We start from the raw sequence: 17,848 nt of genomic DNA on the forward strand, positions 1-17,848 counted from the left end.
ATCCCAGCACTTTGAGAGGCCGAGTCGGGCGGATCACGAGGTCAGGAAATCGAGACCATCCTGGCTAAGCCGGTGAAACACCGTCTCTACTAAAAAATACAAAAAACTAGCGGGGCGAGGTGGCCGGCGCCTGTAGTCTCAGCTACTCGGGAGGCTGAGGCAGGAGAATGGCGTAAACCCGGGAGGCGGAGCTTGCAGTGAGCTGAGATGGGGCCACTGCACCCCAGCCTGAGCGACAGAGCGAGACTCCGTCTCAAAAAAAAAAAAAAAAAAAATTGCCCAGCACATACTATAGTAAAAAATTATTATCTGGAATTAAAATGTACCTGATTGTACTGTATTTTATCTGGCAACCCTAATCATAACAGGAATGTTGTTCTCTGTACATAGTCCAGTCAACAGCAAAAGTATTTAAAAAGGTGAAAAAACTATTTATGACCACATCCCTAGAAGAATAACTTTAAGAACAATTAGGTGTATATTGCCCAGGGTTTGTGTTTTTTGTTTGTTGTCTTGAGTCAGGGTATTGCTCTGTTGTCCACCCTGGAATGCAGTGGTGTAATCATAGCTCACTGCAGCCTCCACTTCCCAGGCTCAAGCAGTCCTCCCACCTCAGCCTCCTGAGTAGCTGGGAGTACAGGCACCTGGCTAATTTTTGTATTTTTAGTAGAGATGGGGTTTCACCATGTTGCCCAGGCTGGTCTTGAACTTATAGGCTCAAACAGCCTGCCTGCCTTGGGCTCCCAAAGTGCTGGGATTACAGGCATGAGACACTGCACCTGGCATTGCCTAGTCGTTTTTGTTTGTTTGTTTGTTTGTTTTGAGACGGATTCTTGCTCTGTTGCCCAGCCTGGAGCACAGTGGCACTATCTCTGCTCACTGCAAGCTCCGCCTCCCGGGTTCATGTCATTCTCCTGCCTCGGCCTCCCGAGTAGCTGGGACTACAGGCGCCCGCCACTACACCCAGCTAATTTTTATATTTTCAGTAGAGATGGGGCTTCACCATATTGGCCAGGCTGGTTTCAAACTCCTGATCTCATGATCCACTCACCTTGGCCTTCCAAAGTGCTGGGATTACAGGCGTGAGTCACCGCGCCCAGCCGCCTAGGTGTTTTGTTTTGTTTTGTTTTGTTTTCTGATGGAGTCTTGCTCTATCGTCCAGGCTGGAGTGCAGTGGTGCTGTCTCAGCTCCCTGCAAGCTCCCAGGTTCACACCATCTTCCTTCCTCAGCCTCCTGAGTAGCTGGGACTACAGGCGCCTGCCACCACGCCCAGCTAATTTTTTGTATTTTTAGTAGAAACAGGGTTCACCGTGTTAGCCAAGATGGTCTCAATCGCCTGATCTCGTGATCCACCCACCTCGGCCTCCCAAAGTGCTGGAATGACAGGCATGAGCCACTGTACCCGCCCGACATTGCCTAGGTTTTATATATGACCATAGATTTAAAAAAGAAGGCCAACATGGTGGCTCACACCTGTACTTCCAACACTGGGAGACTGAGATGGGAAGATCACTTGAACCCAGGAGTTTGAGGCTACAGTGTCCATGTTGGCTGTAGTGAGCCAAGATCGTGCCACTGCACTCCAGCCTGGGCAAAAGAATAGTGTACATATATATATATATATATTTTTTTTTTTTTTTAGAGACAGAGTCTTGCTGTGTCCTCCAGGCTGGAGTGCAGTGGCTCAGCGTGGGCTCACTACAGCCTGAATCTCCTAGGCTCAAGGGGTCCTCCCACCTCGGCCTCTGGAGTAGCTGGGATTATAGGTTCGAGCCACTGTGCCTGGCCTAAATGTGTGTCATCTGTATTTCAAACACTTGTTAAAATGCCATTGCTATTATTCAGGACAACAGCAAAATTCACACCCTGCAGAATCTTAGGAACTACTTACAGAACTTTACAGAGCAGAGGTAGCACCATGGCTGAGGCCTGACTGCTGACCAGGGCGTGGAGTTCTGAGTGCACTCAAGGAACGCAAGGAAGCCAGGCAGGGTGGAAGGGGCCGGCGGAGTCCGACTTCAGCTGCCATCTTGTCTGGTGGCACATCTCGTGATCACAGGTTGTAGGCTCTGTTTCTGGAAGGTTCAGGTACAGCACGAGATTCCACTTGTCTACTTGGCTACGTCTGTGCCTACGGTGCCATGAGGCCAACGGGCGTCACTCAAATTCATGGTCAGCCAAACTCCCACAGCAAAGAATCCTGAACTGAGAATCGAGTTCCTATCCATGGCAAAGCTGCGGACACCCTGAAACTAATCTCTGACCTCATCTGGAATTTCGGGGGCTTCGTTTGCTGAGCCAGTGCACTCGTGGCCACCCTGCAGAAAGCCGTGTGGCACCTCTGGGCTTTGCGCCGTGTCTGTTCTCTTCTCTAAACTGCTGATTTTGCTTAGCAAAGAGCCTCGCCTGCCACTGGTGATGGTGGTGTGGGGTCATTTTGAATGGCTGCCTGACACTGCACAGCACATTCACGCACACAGTCCTGTGGGATTGTGACATAATAAGAAATCGATATTTCGTCTTTGCCCCTGGCTCCTGACACAGAGCTCCTGAAACCAATGCAATTTCCTGGATAATAGGAGCTTCTTCTGTTCTAATGGGGTGACTCTTGGTGGGTTCCTGGATGGGGGCTGGTCACCAGCGAGATCATACCATGATGAGAAGCCTGGAGTTTCAGCCCCACCCCCACCTCTGAGCAGGGGAGAGGGGCTAGCTAGAGGCACCATTTCTAATGCGTCATGCCTTTGCGATGACGTCTCCATGGAAGTCCCTCAACAGTGGGGGTTTGGAGAGCTCCCAGGCTGGTGAACGCATCTCTTTGTGGGGGGAGTGGAGCACCCCAGCTCCCTGGGGCTGGCAGCTCCTGCGCTGAGAACCCTTCTGGACTTCGCCTTATGGACCCTTCATCTGACTCCTCATCCCTATCCTTTATCATATCTTTTATAATAAACATGTTTCTCTGAGTTCCATGAACCATTCTATTCATAGCAAAGTGTCCAACCCAAAGAAGGGGTTGTAGGAACCCCTGAATCGCACTTGCCTGGCCTGATCAGAAGTACCAGCGACACAGACCTTCCACCGGCACCTGAAGTGGGGGCAGGCTGTGGGACGGAGCCCCTAACCTGTGGGACGGAGCCCCTAACCTGTGGGACAGAGCCCCTAACCTGTGGGATGGAGCCCCTAACCTGTGGGATCTGCCTCGAACTGCAGGTGGAGAGCGTCAGAGAGAATCGTTGGACTTGCAGTTGGTGTCCAGGGAATAGAAGTTGCTGATGTGGGAACCCTCTGCCCCCGTTTGGCGTTGGAAGCGGTGTTCTATGTGAGAGAGGAGAGGAAAACAGTTTTTTTCCTTTCAGCAAGGATCTGAAGTGTGTTCCTCCCCCTATCAAAAACAACTCCTAGAGGACCATGATCATTTTTGTTCCTTTGTGGATCCTCTGGGTATTTTCTTAGAAAACGTTCCTGGCGGCCGGGCGCGGTGGCTCACGCCTGTAATCCCAGCACTCTGGGAGGCCGAAGTGGGCGGATCACGAGGTCAGGAGATGGAGACCATCCTGGCTAACATAGTGAAACCCCATCTCTACTAAAAATATAAAAAATTAGCCAGACGTGGTGGCGGGTGCCTGTAGTCCCAGCTACTCGGGAGGCTGAGGCAGGAGAATGGCGGGAACCCTGGAGGCGGAGCTGGTAGTGAGCCGAGATGGCGCCACTGCACTCCAGCGTGGGGGATAGAGCAAGACTCCGTCTCAAAAAAAAAAAAAAAAGAAAAGAAAAGAAAACGTTCCTGGCAGGGAAACATTAAATATTTATTTTAAAATCTTTATATTTTTTTTGAGACAGGGTTTTGCCCTGTCCCCCAGGCTGGAGTGCAGTGGCATCATCCTAGCTCACTGCAGCTTTGAACTCCTGGGCTCAAGTGGTCCTCTCTCCTTGGCCTTCCAAATGGCTGGGATTATGAGTGTGAGCTGCAGTGCTTGGCTGCAGTGCAAAATTGTATTGAGATAATTGTAGATTCACATGAAGTTGTAAGAAATAATAGCATAGAGAGATCTCTTGCATGGTTTGCTCAGTGTTTCCCAAGGGTACCATTTTACAAAACTAGAGTGGAACGTCACAACCAGGGTATGGATGTCAATACGACCCACGGATCTTATTCAGAGTCCCTCAGTTCTACATTTACTCATTTCTATGTGTATATTAAATTCTGCATGATTTTATCAGCAGGCGAGGCTTGTGCATCCACAGTCACGATGCGGAAGGGCTCCAGAACCATGGGATTACTCATGTCATCCATTTATAGTCACACCCACCTCCCTCCTGTCCCCAGCCTGACACGAATCTCTGGCAAACACAAATCTGTTCTTTTCTAAAACTGTGTCATTTAAAAATCACATAGTAGGCTGGGTGCGGTGGCTCACGCCTGTAATCCCAGCACTTTGGGAGGCTGAGGCAGGTGGATCACCTGAGGTCAGGAGTTTGTGACCAGCCTGGCCAACATGGTGAAACCCCATCTCTACTAAAAATACAAAAAATTAGCCAGGCGTGGTGGTGGGTGCCTGTAATCCCAGCTACTTGGGAGGCTGAGGCAGGAGAATCACTTGAACCCGGGAGGCGGAGGTTGCAATGAGCTGACATTGCACCACTGCACTCCAGCCTAGGCAACAAGAACAAAACTCTGTCTCAAAAAAAAAAAATCACATAGTAAGTAACATTTTTGGATGGGATATTTTTGCTCAGTATAATTCCTTGGCGATGCTTCATCCCAGTTGCATGTGTCAATGGCCTGTTCCTTTTCCATGCTGAGTAGAACTGCGTGGACTGGGAGCACCATGGTGTGTTTAGCCATTCACCTGCTGGAGGACATCTGGGCTGATTCCAGTTCTGGTCTGTTACAAATATAGCTGCTATGAACATTTGTGTACAAGTTTTGGTGTGAACAAAAGCCTTTATTTCTTGGGCACGGTGGCTCACGTCTGTAATCCCAGCACTTTGGAAGGCCGAGGTGAGCAGATCACGAGGTCAGGAGTTTGAGACCAGCTTGGCCAACACGGTGAAACCCCACCTCTACTAAAAATACAAAAAATTTAGCCAGGTGTGGTGGTGGGCGCCTGTAATCCCAGCTACTCTGGAGGCTAAGCCAGGAGAATCGCTTAAACCTGGGAGGCAGAGGTTGCAGTGAGCTGAGATCGCGCCACTGCACTCCAGCCTGGGCAACAAGAGCGAAACTCCGTCTCAAAAAAAAAAAAAAGTCTTTATTTCTCGGGGATGAATGCCCAGGAGCACAACTGCTGGGTCCCATGGTAGTTGGATGGTTAGTTCTTGAAGGAACTGCCAAGCTGTTTTCCAGAATGGCTGTACCATGTTACATTCCCACTAGCAATGCACGAGTGGCCCAGCTTCTCCAGGTCTTTGGCAGCGTTTGGTGGTGGTACTGCTCTTCATATGAGTCATTTTCACAGGTGTGATGTCTCGTTGCACTTTTAGTTTGCACCTGCATGATGGCTAAGGATGACGGACATCTTTGTGCGTGTTTATTCTGTATATCCCCTTCATGGAAATGTCTCTTCATATCTTTTGCTGACTTTTCTATTGGATTGCTTTTTTATTTTTATTTTTTACTGTTGAGTTTTGAGAGCTTTTCTACATTATACACGCCAGTTCTTTGTCAGACAGGGGGTGTGCAAATGCTTTTTCTCAGGCTGTAGCTTGTCTTTTCATCCTCTGAGCAGGGTGTTTCACAGAGCAAAAGTTTTTCGTTTCAATGAGGTCCCATTTATCAATATTTTATTTTATGGCTCATGCTTTTGTTATCAAATCTAAGAACTTTTTGCCTAGCCCAAGATCCCAAAGATTTTCTCCTATGTTTTTCCTAAAAGTTTTATAGTTTCACGTTTAGATCTATGGTCAATTTTTGGTGATTTTTTTTTTTTAGACAGAGTCGTGTTCCATCGCCCAGGCTGGAGTGCAGTGGCATGATCTCGGCTCACTCAACCTCTGCCTCCTGATATCAAGGGATTCTCCTGCCTCAGCCTCCTGAATAGCTGAGATTACAGGTGCCTGCCACCATGCCCAGCTCATTTTTGTGTTTTTAGTAGAGACGGGGTTTCACCATGTTGGCCAGGCTAGTCTCGAACTCCTGACCTCAGGTGATCCACCCGCCTCAGCTTCCCAAAGTGCTGGGATTACAGGCGCGAGCCACCCCGCCTGGCCTAGATTTTTAAACATAGTCCCGCAGGTCTCTGAGGCTGTGTTCCATCAGTTTTTTTCAGTCTATTTTCCGTCTTTTATTCAGATTGGGTCACTTTTATTGCTCTGTCTTCCAGTTCACGGATTCTTTCCCCGTGGTATTCATGCTGCTATCGAGCCCATTCAGTGAGCTTTTTATTTTGGCTTACTGTGCTTTTCAACTCTATAATTTCCATCTGGTTCTTTTTTCTTTTCTTTTATTTATTTATTATTATTATTATTTTTTGAGACGGAGTCTCTCGCTGTCACCCAGGCTGGAGTGCAGTGGTGCGATCATGACTCACTGCAGCGTCAGCCTCCCAGGCTCCAGCGATCCTCTTGCCTCAGCCGCCTACCCGCCCCCATTCCCCACACCCCGGTTTTATTAAAAAAAAAAAAAAAAGAAGCTTTTTTTTCTCTATTTTTTCAGTTGTTTCAGGGTAGTTTGTAATTGCTTGTTGAAGCATTTTTGTGATGGCTGCTTTACAATCATTTTCGGATAATCCAATATCTGATTGATCTCAGTGTTGGCATGTGTTTGTCTTTTCTTAGTCAAGTTATGAGTTTCCTGGCTCTTGGTGTGATGCGTGATTGTTGAATTGTAATCCGGACAGTTTGCGTATTAGCAGACTCTGAATCCTACTTAAACCTGCTATTTTAGCAGACAGTCACCCTGTGGAGGTGCAGCACGTCCTGGCCTACTTTTGTGGGTTGTGGTTCCTACCATAATTTAGTTTATCTACTAAATCTGCTATTTAGGCGTCTACGTGATTAGGCTGGTGCTGCCGGTGGGGACAGAGGCGCCTCTCCAGGCTTCTCCAAGCTGTTAGGCGGGGAGTAGGCAGACCTGGTGCCAGCAGGTTCCGGCTCCACCTCTGCTGATTCCCCCATGGGAGGGCTGTGGGGCTTCCCCCAGCTGCTGGGGAGGCGTGGTGGGAGGCGAGGAGGCCCTAGGCCTGGACCCCCTTACGCCACTTTGGGTCAGGAGATGCTGGGCCTGGACTGCCTTCCACTGCCGGGCGGGGATGGGAGGCTCCAGGCGGCCGCGCTTTTCCCAGTCCGCGGTCCCCACCGGCCGACTCCCCTCTTCCCACCACTTCGAGGCCTGCAATTGTCTCCTGTACTGGCTCCCAGTGCTGAAAGGTGTACGTAGCTGGAGGAGCACGGAGAGATGAGTTCCTTCCATCTCCTCTTTTTTTTTTTTTTTTTTGAGACGGAGTCTCACTCTGTCGCCCAGGCTGGAGTGCAGTGGCCGGATCTCAGCTCACTGCAAGCTCCGCCTCCCAGGTTCACGCCATTCTCCTGCCTCAGCCTCCCGAGTAGCTGGGACTACAGGCGCCGCCACCGCGCCCGGCTAATTTTTTCTGTTTTTTAGTAGAGACGGGGTTTCACTGTATTAGCCAGGATGGTCTCGATCTTCTGACCTCGTGATCCGCCGGCCTCAGCCTCCCAAAGTGGTGGGATTACAGGCGTGAGCCACCACGCGCGGCCTATTTATGTAATTATTTATTCTATGGATTTTAAAATAGCTTCACTGATACAGAAGTCACAGACATACCATGTGGTTTACTGTGTATTTAAAACGGACAAGCCAGGTGCAGTGGCCCGAGCCTATAATCTCAGCACTTTGGGAGGCTGAGGAGACAGAAGTGCTTGAGTCCAGGAGTTTCAGACCAGCCTGGGCAGCACAGCGATTTTTTTTTTAATTAAAAAAAAACACAATTTTTTTTTTTTAATTTAGCCGGGTGTGGTGTGCGCATCTTTAGTCCCAGCTACTCAGGAGGCTGATGTGGGAGGGTCCCTCGAGCCCAGGATTTCAAGCTTTCAGTGAGCTGTGATTGCACCAGCTGTGATTTACTCCAGCCTGGGTAACAGAGCGAGTCCCTGTCTCGAAAACAAGTTCAGTGAAATGTTTTTAGTATATTCACAGGGCTGTGCAATCCTAACCATAGTCAATTTTAGAACATTTTCATCATCCCCCAAAGGAACCTCATACCCGTTAGCACTCACTCCCTATTTCCCCTCCCCGAGACCCCTGACGGCCTATTTGCTCATTCCCAACTTTTCATGTAAGTGGAATCAATACAATATGTGATCTTTTGTGTCTGCATCATGTTTTCTTTTTTTCTTTTTTTTTTTTTTTGTTGAGACTGAGTCTGGCTCTGTCCCCCAGGCTGGAGTGTAGTGGCCCGATCTCAGCTCACTGCAAGCTCCGCCTCCCGGGTTTACGCCATTCTCCTGCCTCAGCCTCCCGAGTAGCTGGGACCACAGGCGCCCGCCACTTCGCCCGGCTAGTTTTTTGTATTTTTTAGTAGAGACGGGGTTTCACGGTGTTAGCCAGGATGGTCTCGATCTCCTGACCTCGTGATCCGCCTGTCTCGGCCTCCCAAAGTGCTGGGATTACAGGCTTGAGCCACCGCACCCGGCCCCTGCATCATGTTTTCAAGGGTTCTTCATGATGCAGCGTGTGTCAATACTTGGTTTCTACTGCCAAATTATATACCATTTATGTATATGCCAGATTTATCCATTCACGACCTGTTTTCACTTTTTAGCTATTGTGAAAAATACCACTGTGACAAACCTTCACATACAAGTTTCTATGTGGACACATATTTTCATTTCTTGGGGATACGACTCGGAGTGGACTTGCTGGGACCTATGGCTGCTCTGTGCTCTGTGTTCAGCATTTCGAGGAACTGCGCGACCATTTTCTTCTTTTTTTTTTTTTTTTTTTTTGAGACGGAGTCTCGCTGTGTCTCCCAGGCTGGAGTGCAGTGGCCGGATCTCGGCTCACTGCAAGCTCCGCCTCCCGGGTTCACGCCATGCTCCCGCCTCAGCCTCCCAAGTAGCTGGGACTACAGGCGCCCGCCACCACGCCCGGATAGTTTTTTTTTTGTTTTTGTTTTTGTTTTTGTTTTTGTTTTTGTTTTTGAGACGGAGTCTTGCTCTGTCGCCCAGGCTGGAGTGCAGTGGCGCGATCTCGGCTCACTGCAAGCTCCGCCTCCCGGGCCGACGCCATTCTCCTGCCTCAGCCTCCCGAGTAGCTGGGACCACAGGCGTCCGCCTCCGCGCCCGGCTAATTTTTTGTATTTTTAGTAGAGACGGGGTTTCACCGTTTTAGCCAGGATGGTCTCGATCTCCTGACCTTGTGATCCACCCGCCTCAGCCTCCCAAAGTGCTGGGATTACAGACGTGAGCCACTGCGCCCGGCCTTTTTTTTTTGTATTTTTAGTAGAGACGGGGTTTCACCATGTTAGCCAGGATAGTCTCCATCTCCTGACCTCCTGATCCACCCGCCTCGGCCTCCCAAAGTGCTGGGATTACAGGCTTGAGCCACCGCGCCCGGCCTGCGCGACCATTTTCTAAAGCAGGTGCACCGTTTGACATTCCCACCAGCAGCATGAGAGAGTTCTGGCGTCTCCACATCCTCGTCAACACTCACTACCTGACTTTTTGGGTCTAGCTCTCCGGGTGGGTGCACAGTAGGATGTCATTGTGGTTTTGATTGGCAGTTCCCTGAGAGCTAATGATGATCATTTTCGATGTGCTTATTGGCTATTTGTAGTTGTCTGTTCAAGTCCTTTGTCCATTTTAAAATCAGGTTCTAGCTGAGCGCCGTGGCTCACACCTGTAATACTAGCACTTTGGGAGGCCGAGGCAGGCGGATCATCTGAGGTCAGAGGTTCGAGACCAGCCTGGCCAACATGGTGAAACCCCATCTCTACTAAAAATACAGAAATTAACCAGGCGTGATGGTGTGTGCCTGTAATCCCAGCTACTTGGGAGGCTGAGGCAGGAGAATCACTTGAAGCCAGGAGGCAGAGGTTGCAGTGAGCCAAGATCGCACCACTGCACTCCAGCCTGGGCGACAGAACAAGACTCTGTCTCAGAAAAAAAAAAAAAAAAAAAAAATCAGGTTCTGTGTTTTTTGTTGTGGAGTTGAGGACTGTGGCTTTTCTTCCGAGGGAGATGGGAAGTCAGCAGAAGGCATTAAACACAGGAGATGCTGTCACTTGGGCTGCTGTAGAGAGGAAGAAGCAGAAGGGTACAAGGGTGAAGCAGAGAGGTGGGTCAGGCTACTGGGATAATCCAGGTGAGAGGTGTTGGCCACTGTCCCTGGGAGGGAACAGAGGAGGCGGTGACACAGGGCTGCCTCTGGACTTATTTTGAAAGGGAAGCTGACAGGTTTTGCCAGCGAGTCAGACATGAGAAGGGAGGGACTGCCTCTCACCTAGGAAGCCTGGAGTTGCCTTAGCTGAGAAAGTGGATTCATGTCCTATAGCCGCTATGACAAAGCGCCACAGCCTGGGGGGTGCTGCGAATGGCAGCATCTCACTCTCCCACAGTTCTGGAGGTCGGAAGCCTGAAGTCCAGGCATCAACAGGACTGTGTCCCCTCTGAAGCCCAGAAAGAGGGGTCTTTCCTGCCTGTTTCAGCTTCTGGTGGCCATCAGTACTTCGCATTCCTTGGCTTGTGGCCACATCACTCCACTCTCTGTCTCCATTGTCACACAGCTGTCTTTGCTTGGGTGTCTGCGTCCCACTTTCTCTTCTTTTTTTTTTTTTTTTTTTTTTTTTTGAGACGGAGTCTCGCGCTGTCACCCAGGCTGGAGTGCAGTGGCCGGATCTCAGCTCACTGCAAGCTCCGCCTCCCGGGTTCACGCCATTCTCCTGCCTCAGCCTCCCGAGTAGCTGGGACTACAGGCGTCCGCCACCTCGCCTGGCTAGTTTTTTGTATTTTTTTTTTAGTAGAGACGGGGTTTCACCGTGTTAACCAGGATGGTCTCGATCTCCTGACCTCGTGATCCGCCCGTCTCGGCCTCCCAAAGTGCTGGGATTACAGGCTTGAGCCACCGCGCCCAGCCCACTTTCTCTTCTTATAAGAATACCGTGTGCCTGCTTTAGCAGCACATATACTAAAATTGGAATGATACAGAGAAGGTTAGCAGATTGTAGTTTAGAAAAGGATACCAGTCATTGGATTAGGGCCCAACTCAATGACCTCATCCTAACTTTATTATTATTATTATTATCATCATCATTTATTCTTTTTTTTTTATGTCTTTTTTTTTTTTTTTTTTTGAGATGGAGTCTCTCTCTGTCCCCCAGGCTAGAGTGCAGTGGTGCGATCTCCGCTCACTGCAAGCTCCGCCTCCTGGGTTCACGCCGTTCTCCTGCCTCAGCCTCCCGAGTAGCTGGGACTACAGGCGCCCGCCACCACACCTGGCTATATTTTTGTATTTTTAGTAGAGACAGGTTTTCACCATGTTAGCCAGGATGGTCTCCATCTCCTGATCTCGTGATCTGCCTGCCTTGGTCTCCCAAAGTGCTGGGATTACAGGCGTGAGCCACCGCATCCGGCCTATTATTTATTCTTATTTATTTATTGAGATGCAGTCTTACTCTATTGCCCAGGCTAGAGTGCAGTGGTGCAATCTCTGCTCACTGCAACCTCTGCTTCCCAGGTTCAAGCGATCCTCCTGCCTCAGCCTTGCGAGTAGCTGGGACTACAGGCACGCGCCACCATGCCCAGCTAATTTTTGTATTTTTAGTAGAGACAGGGTTTCTCCACATTGGTTAGGCTGGTCTTGAACTCCTGACCTCAGGTGATCCGCCTGCCTCGGCCTCCCAAAGTGCTGGGATTACAGGTGTGAGCCACTGTGCTTGGCCTCATCCTAACTTAATTATATCTGCAAAGACCCCATTTCCAAATTAGGTCATGTTCACAGGTACTGTGGCTTAGGACTTCACCATACCTTTTGGAGGGGTACACAATTCAACCCCTAACAGAGGAGGGAGACAGCGGAGAAGTTTGGGGATGAATGCCAAAAGCTGAGTGCCAGACACGTTGAGTTCGAGATGCCTACAGGACATCCTGGAGGAGAGGCTGAGAAGGCAGCTAGATGTTGGAGCTGTCAAAGCATACTTCTTAAAAAGTTAAAAACAGGGCTGGCCCAGTGGCTCACGCCTGTAATCCTAGCATTTTGGGAGGTTGAGGCAGGCGGATCATGAGGTCAGGAGATCGAGACCATCCTCGCTAACACGGTGAAACCCCGTCTGTACTAAAAATACAAAAAACAAACAAACAAACAAACAAACAAACAAACAAACAAAAAAACTAGCCGGGCGTGGTGGCGGCGCCTGTAATCCCAGCTACTCGGGAGGCTGAGGCAGGAGAATGGCGGGAACCCGGGAGGCGGAGCTTGCAGTGAGCCGAGATCGCGCCACCGCACTCCAGCCTGGGCGACAGAGTGAGACTCCGTCTCAAAAAAAAAAGTTAAAAACATGACTCATCCATCCTGGCTAACACGATGAAACCCCGTCTCTACTAAAAAACAGAAAAAATTAGCCGGGCGCGGTGGCGGCGCTTGTAGTCCCAGCTACTCGGGAGGCTGAGGCAGGAGAATGGCGGGAACCCGGAGGCGGAGCTTGCAGTGAGCAGAGATCGCGCCACTGCACTCCAGCCTGGGGCACAGAGCGAGACTCCGTCTCAAAAAAAAAAAAAAAAAAGGATTTATTTAAGTCATTAATGAGGGAACCAGCACGATGGTGAGGCTGGTTCAAAATGTTGGAGAGAGGGAAATATTTGTAGTGACTTAAAAAAAGTTTGAGTAATTCTGCTTATTTAGATTTTTTAAAAAACTGGTTAATGTTCTACAAGTCATAAACCACAACCTTTTCTTTTTTTCTTTTTCTTTTTTTTTTTTTTTTTTGAGACGGAGTCTCGCTCTGTCGCCCAGGCTGGAGTGCAGTGGCCGGATCTCAGCTCACTGCAAGCTCCGCCTCCCGGGTTCACGCCATTCTCCTGCCTCAGCCTCCTGAGTAGCTGGGACTACAGGCGCCGCCACCTTGCCCGGCTAGTTTTTTGTATTTTTTAGTAGAGACAGGGTTTCACCGTGTTAGCCAGGATGGTCTCCATCTCCTGACCTCGTGATCCACCCGTCTCGGCCTCCCAAAGTGCTGGGGTTACAGGCTTGAGCCACCGCGCCCGGCCCTTTTCTTTTTTTTGAGACGGAGTCTTGCTCTGTCACCCAGGCTGGAGTGCAATGGTGTGATCTTGGCTCATTGCAACCTCCACCTCCCAGGTTCAAGCAATTCTCCTGCCTCAGTCTCCTGAGTAGCTGGGATTATAGGCGCCCACCACCACGTCCAGCTAATTTTTGTATTTTTAGTAGAGACGAGGGTTCACCATGTTGGCCAGGCTAGTCTCGAACTCCTGACCGCAGGTGATCCGTCCACCTTGGCCTCCCAAAGTGCTGGGATTACAGGCGTGAGCCACTGTGCCTGGCCAAACTGCAACCTTTTCTAACTGTAATCTTTTCTACTGGAGAGAAATAATTTCTATCACTCACTGCCGGGCAAAATTTATTTGCGTTGCTTTCAGACAGGAATAATTTTACTTGGCCATCTGTCTTCAACAAATTAAAGTCTACCCTTGCTGAGTTGTAAAATATCATAATCAATAGTAAATAGCAAGTTAAACAGGTGCACACTCCAGAGGATCCGAAAATCTGCCTGACAGGCTTGCTCGGGAACACAACCTGCCACTGAATAGATACACTCATTTTGGGGTGTCTAATCTTCAATTTGGGACATTTTTATTAGCTCCCCCTTGGGATGATAATCTCCGAAGGTTATTCTTGACCACAGCAAGCTAGTCTTGCGTTCTGACCTAATTCATCTACACAGGCTCTGCAATAAGTGGTAATTAACACGCACGAGTGTCCTTGTTAACATGACACATCTAAACCAGATGGCGTTATGCAACGACCAAGCCAGAAAATCAACTTCTGTTGGGAGGTGTCATCAGAAGGAATGTAAGACTGAGCCTACATTACACCCGAGATTTTTTTTTTTTAAATCTTATTTGCTTTTCTCTTCCTAGGTCAGGAAGCAGAACCAAATCGACCTTCCTCAGGTGTGCCTGCAGGACCTGTGCGTATGCAAGTTTCTATCTTCCAGAGGGTTCTGGTGTTTGCCATGGCTCTTGGCCTGCCAGGAAGTGTCCTTCTCACTACTTGTGAGGCTGAGGCCTTGTGTGCCAGAATACAGGTGCCTGGCCAGTATGGGTCTGAGGGTTCTGTGGGCATTGGTTCAGCACACATGCCACAACCCTTGTTCCTTAATGGTGGGCATGTTGTGGAAGCACAGGAACATTAGTCTCAAATATGACACCCATTTAAGGCCTGGGCTCCACTATCAATTTGACTGATTATATCCTAGTGACAAGGAGGACAGATTTCTACTGCAACAATGCAAATTACTACATTTTTATTAAAAGTAAATGTCAGTAAAACTATTTTTCCTGAATTTTGAAGTGAGAAAAACAACATTTAAAGAACGTTTCATTTGTTTGTGAAAGGATAGTCTCCTAAATTAAAGGTGATTGTTGTAGACACTGGGTAAAAATAAAAATTAAATAAATTAAAGGTGAGATAGATCAAAGAAAAAGGGTTTTGTCTTATTCCTGCCAGAAACAGAATATCAGAAACAACATGATCATCCTCCTCCTTGCCTTTTCTTGGGCTGTGCTTTCAGCCTGCAGATGTAACCATTCTGGGGAGCAGTGATGACCCCAGAACCGTGTTTTTGGCTGGTGCATAAATGGGGGCAGTGGTTGTGTCTGGGGCCAATTTTCTGTTCTGTACAGCCCAGAGATGGTTATGTAGGGGGGTACTGAGCTACTAAGTGAAGGCATAGATAGTTATGTAGAAAGATGGAAGAGTAGAATCAGCTCCATACCAGATTGTAACTGGAGGTACAGGTATCAGTATGAACTCAAGATTTGCTAAGAGGTATCAGAAAAGGTGTGTGTGTATGTGTTTGTGTGTACATACTTACATATTTCCTAGCTCTGTCTGCTGAGTGTAAATGGAATCATATTCTGTAATCTTTTGAGATTTCTTTCTTCCATTTAGAATTATGTGTTTGAGATTTGGCCATGTTGGTGGTGGAATTCATTCATTTCTGTTGCTGTGTGCTATTCCATTGTGTGGAGATACCTCACTTTGTCCATTTTACTGTTCTTTGATATTTAAGATTTCCCTCAGTATTTGCTATTAAAAACAGTGTTGGCCGGGCACGGTGGTTCAAGCCTGTAATCCCAGCACTTTGGGAGGCCGAGACGGGCGGATCACGAGGTCAGGAGATCGAGACTATCCTGGCTAATATGGTGAAACCCCGTCTCTACTAAAAAATACAAAAAAACTAGCCAGGCGAGGTGGTGGGCGCCTGTAGTCCCAGCTACTCGGGAGGCTGAGGCAGGAGAATGGCGTAAACCCGGGAGGCGGAGCTTGCAGTGAGCTGAGACCCAGCCACTGCACTCCAGCCTGGGTGACAGAGCGAGACTCCATCTCAAAAAAAAAATAAACAAATAAATTAAAAAAAAATAAAAATAAAAATAAAAACAGTGTTAAAATAAAACAAAATAAAAAGAAAAAAGACAAAAAAAAACAAAAACAAAAACAGGCTGGGCGCGGTGGCTCAAGCCTGTAATCCCAGCACTTTGGGAGGCCGAGACGGGTGGATCACGAGGTCAGGAGATCGAGACCATCCTGGCGAACACCGTGAAACCCCGTCTCTACTAAAAAATACAAAAAACTAGCCGGGCGAGGTGGCGGGCACCTGTAGTCCCAGCTACTCGGGAGGCTGAGGCAGGAGAATGGCATAAACCTGGGAGGCGGAGCTTGCAGTGAGCTGAGATCCGGCCACTGCACTCCAGCCCGGGCTACAGAGCGAGACTCCATCTCAAAAAAAAACAAACAAACAAAAAACAAAAACAGTGTTGCTCTGAACATTCATGCACATGCCACATGCCTCCTGATGAACAAGTTTCTCAGGCACACACCCAGGCATGGAATGCACCTAGGAATACAAATAGACTTAACCCTACAGCCAGGAATGGGTATGCACACTCGGGGAGCTTGCATCTTCTCAAAGTGGCCACAACAACTTCTTCCATACAGGATGCTTCTCTTAAAATGTGATGATAACACATCTCCCTAACTCTTGAATCTGGACAGGCTTGTCACTACGGCAGAAGTGATGCTATGTGACTTCAGAAGCTAGGATGTGAAAAGTGATACAGGTCCCACCTGCTTCTCTTGATACCCTTGCTCCTGGAGCATGGCTACTGTTCCATGAGGATGTTCCCAAGGCCCTCAGCCCAGAGCCTGGATCAAGGTCCCAGCCACGTGAGTGCACCATCTTGGAAGTGGCTCTTCCAGCCCCTAGTGAAGGTGCCCCAGTGAGGATGCAGGAAGTAGTCTAGTTGTGCCTGCTGAATCCTGCCCAAATAGCGTATGTGTGAACAAAATGAATGACTGTTGTTTTGAGCTACAAAGTTTTGGGCGTGGTTTGTTTTGCAGCAACAGGAAACTGACAAACATGTCCGTTTTCACTGGGTAATGCCATACGGCCATATTTACCAAATAGTTGTCCCATTTGACATTCTGACCAGCAGGGTATTGCTCTGCCATCTTGCCATCGCTGAGTAATGCCACATATGAATGTTGGTGCCTATTTGGTGTGGTTTTAGTTTGCATTTCCAAATTTACTAGTAAGATGATAGGCGTTTCCATGTTCTCTGCAAGAAGCCTGATTATGACACGGGTTTCTTTGCTGATTTGGGTTTTTGAGAGGAAGTCTCGCTCTGTCGCCTGGGCTGGAGTGCAGTGGCTGGATCTCAGCTCACTGCAAGCTCCGCCTCCCGGGTTTACACCATTCTCCTGCCTCAGCCTCCCGAGTAGCTGGGACTACAGGCGCCCGCCACCTTGCCCGGCTAGTTTTTTGTATTTTTTAGTAGAGACGGGGTTTCACCGTGTTAGCCAGGATGGTCTCGATCTCCTGACCTCGTGATCCACCCATCTCAGCCTCCCAAAGTGCTGGGATTACAGGCTTGAGCCACCGCGCCCGGCCTTGTTTCTCTCTTTCTAATGGTTCTGAAGCGGTTCTCTCTATATTCTAAATACTAATCATTTGCAAGGTGTACATATCTTTTAGTTTTTCATTCTTCAGTCTCTTTACAGTGCCTTTTGAGGAACAAACATATGATAATTTCCATCCTTTTATTTACGAAACGGAGTCTTGCTCTGTTACCCAGGCTGGAGTGCAGTGGGGCAATCTTGCCTCACTGCAATCTCAGCCTCCTGGTTCAAGTGATTCTCCTGCCTCAGCCTCCCAAGTAGCTGGGACTACAGGCACGTGCCTCCATGCCTGGCTAATTTTTCTATTTTTAGTAGAGATGGGGTTTCACTATGTTCATCAGGTCTTGAACTCCTGACCTCAGGTGATGCACCTGCCTCGGTCTCCCGAAGTGTTGGGATTACAGGCGTGAGCCACTGTGCCTGGCCCCATTGTTTTTTTATTCATCTGTTATTTTCAGGTGAATTTCTTGCAGCAGTATTTAACCATATTCATATTCCATTCAGAGAGGCTGTCTTTTAATAGATGAATTTAATCCAATCACATTCCTCTGATTACTCAAATGTTTGAACTTAGTCCTGCCAACTCATATTATGTTCCATATTTATCATGGTTTTATCTTTTACTCATTCCTGTTTTTTTTTTGTTGTTTTGGTGCTGTCATTTTTCATTTCACTTTTTCCTCAGCTGTTTTGAA

The sequence above is a fragment of the Macaca mulatta genome, chromosome 10, assembly GCF_049350105.2.
Source record: "Macaca mulatta isolate MMU2019108-1 chromosome 10, T2T-MMU8v2.0, whole genome shotgun sequence".
Classification (NCBI taxonomy): domain Eukaryota; kingdom Metazoa; phylum Chordata; class Mammalia; order Primates; family Cercopithecidae; genus Macaca; species Macaca mulatta.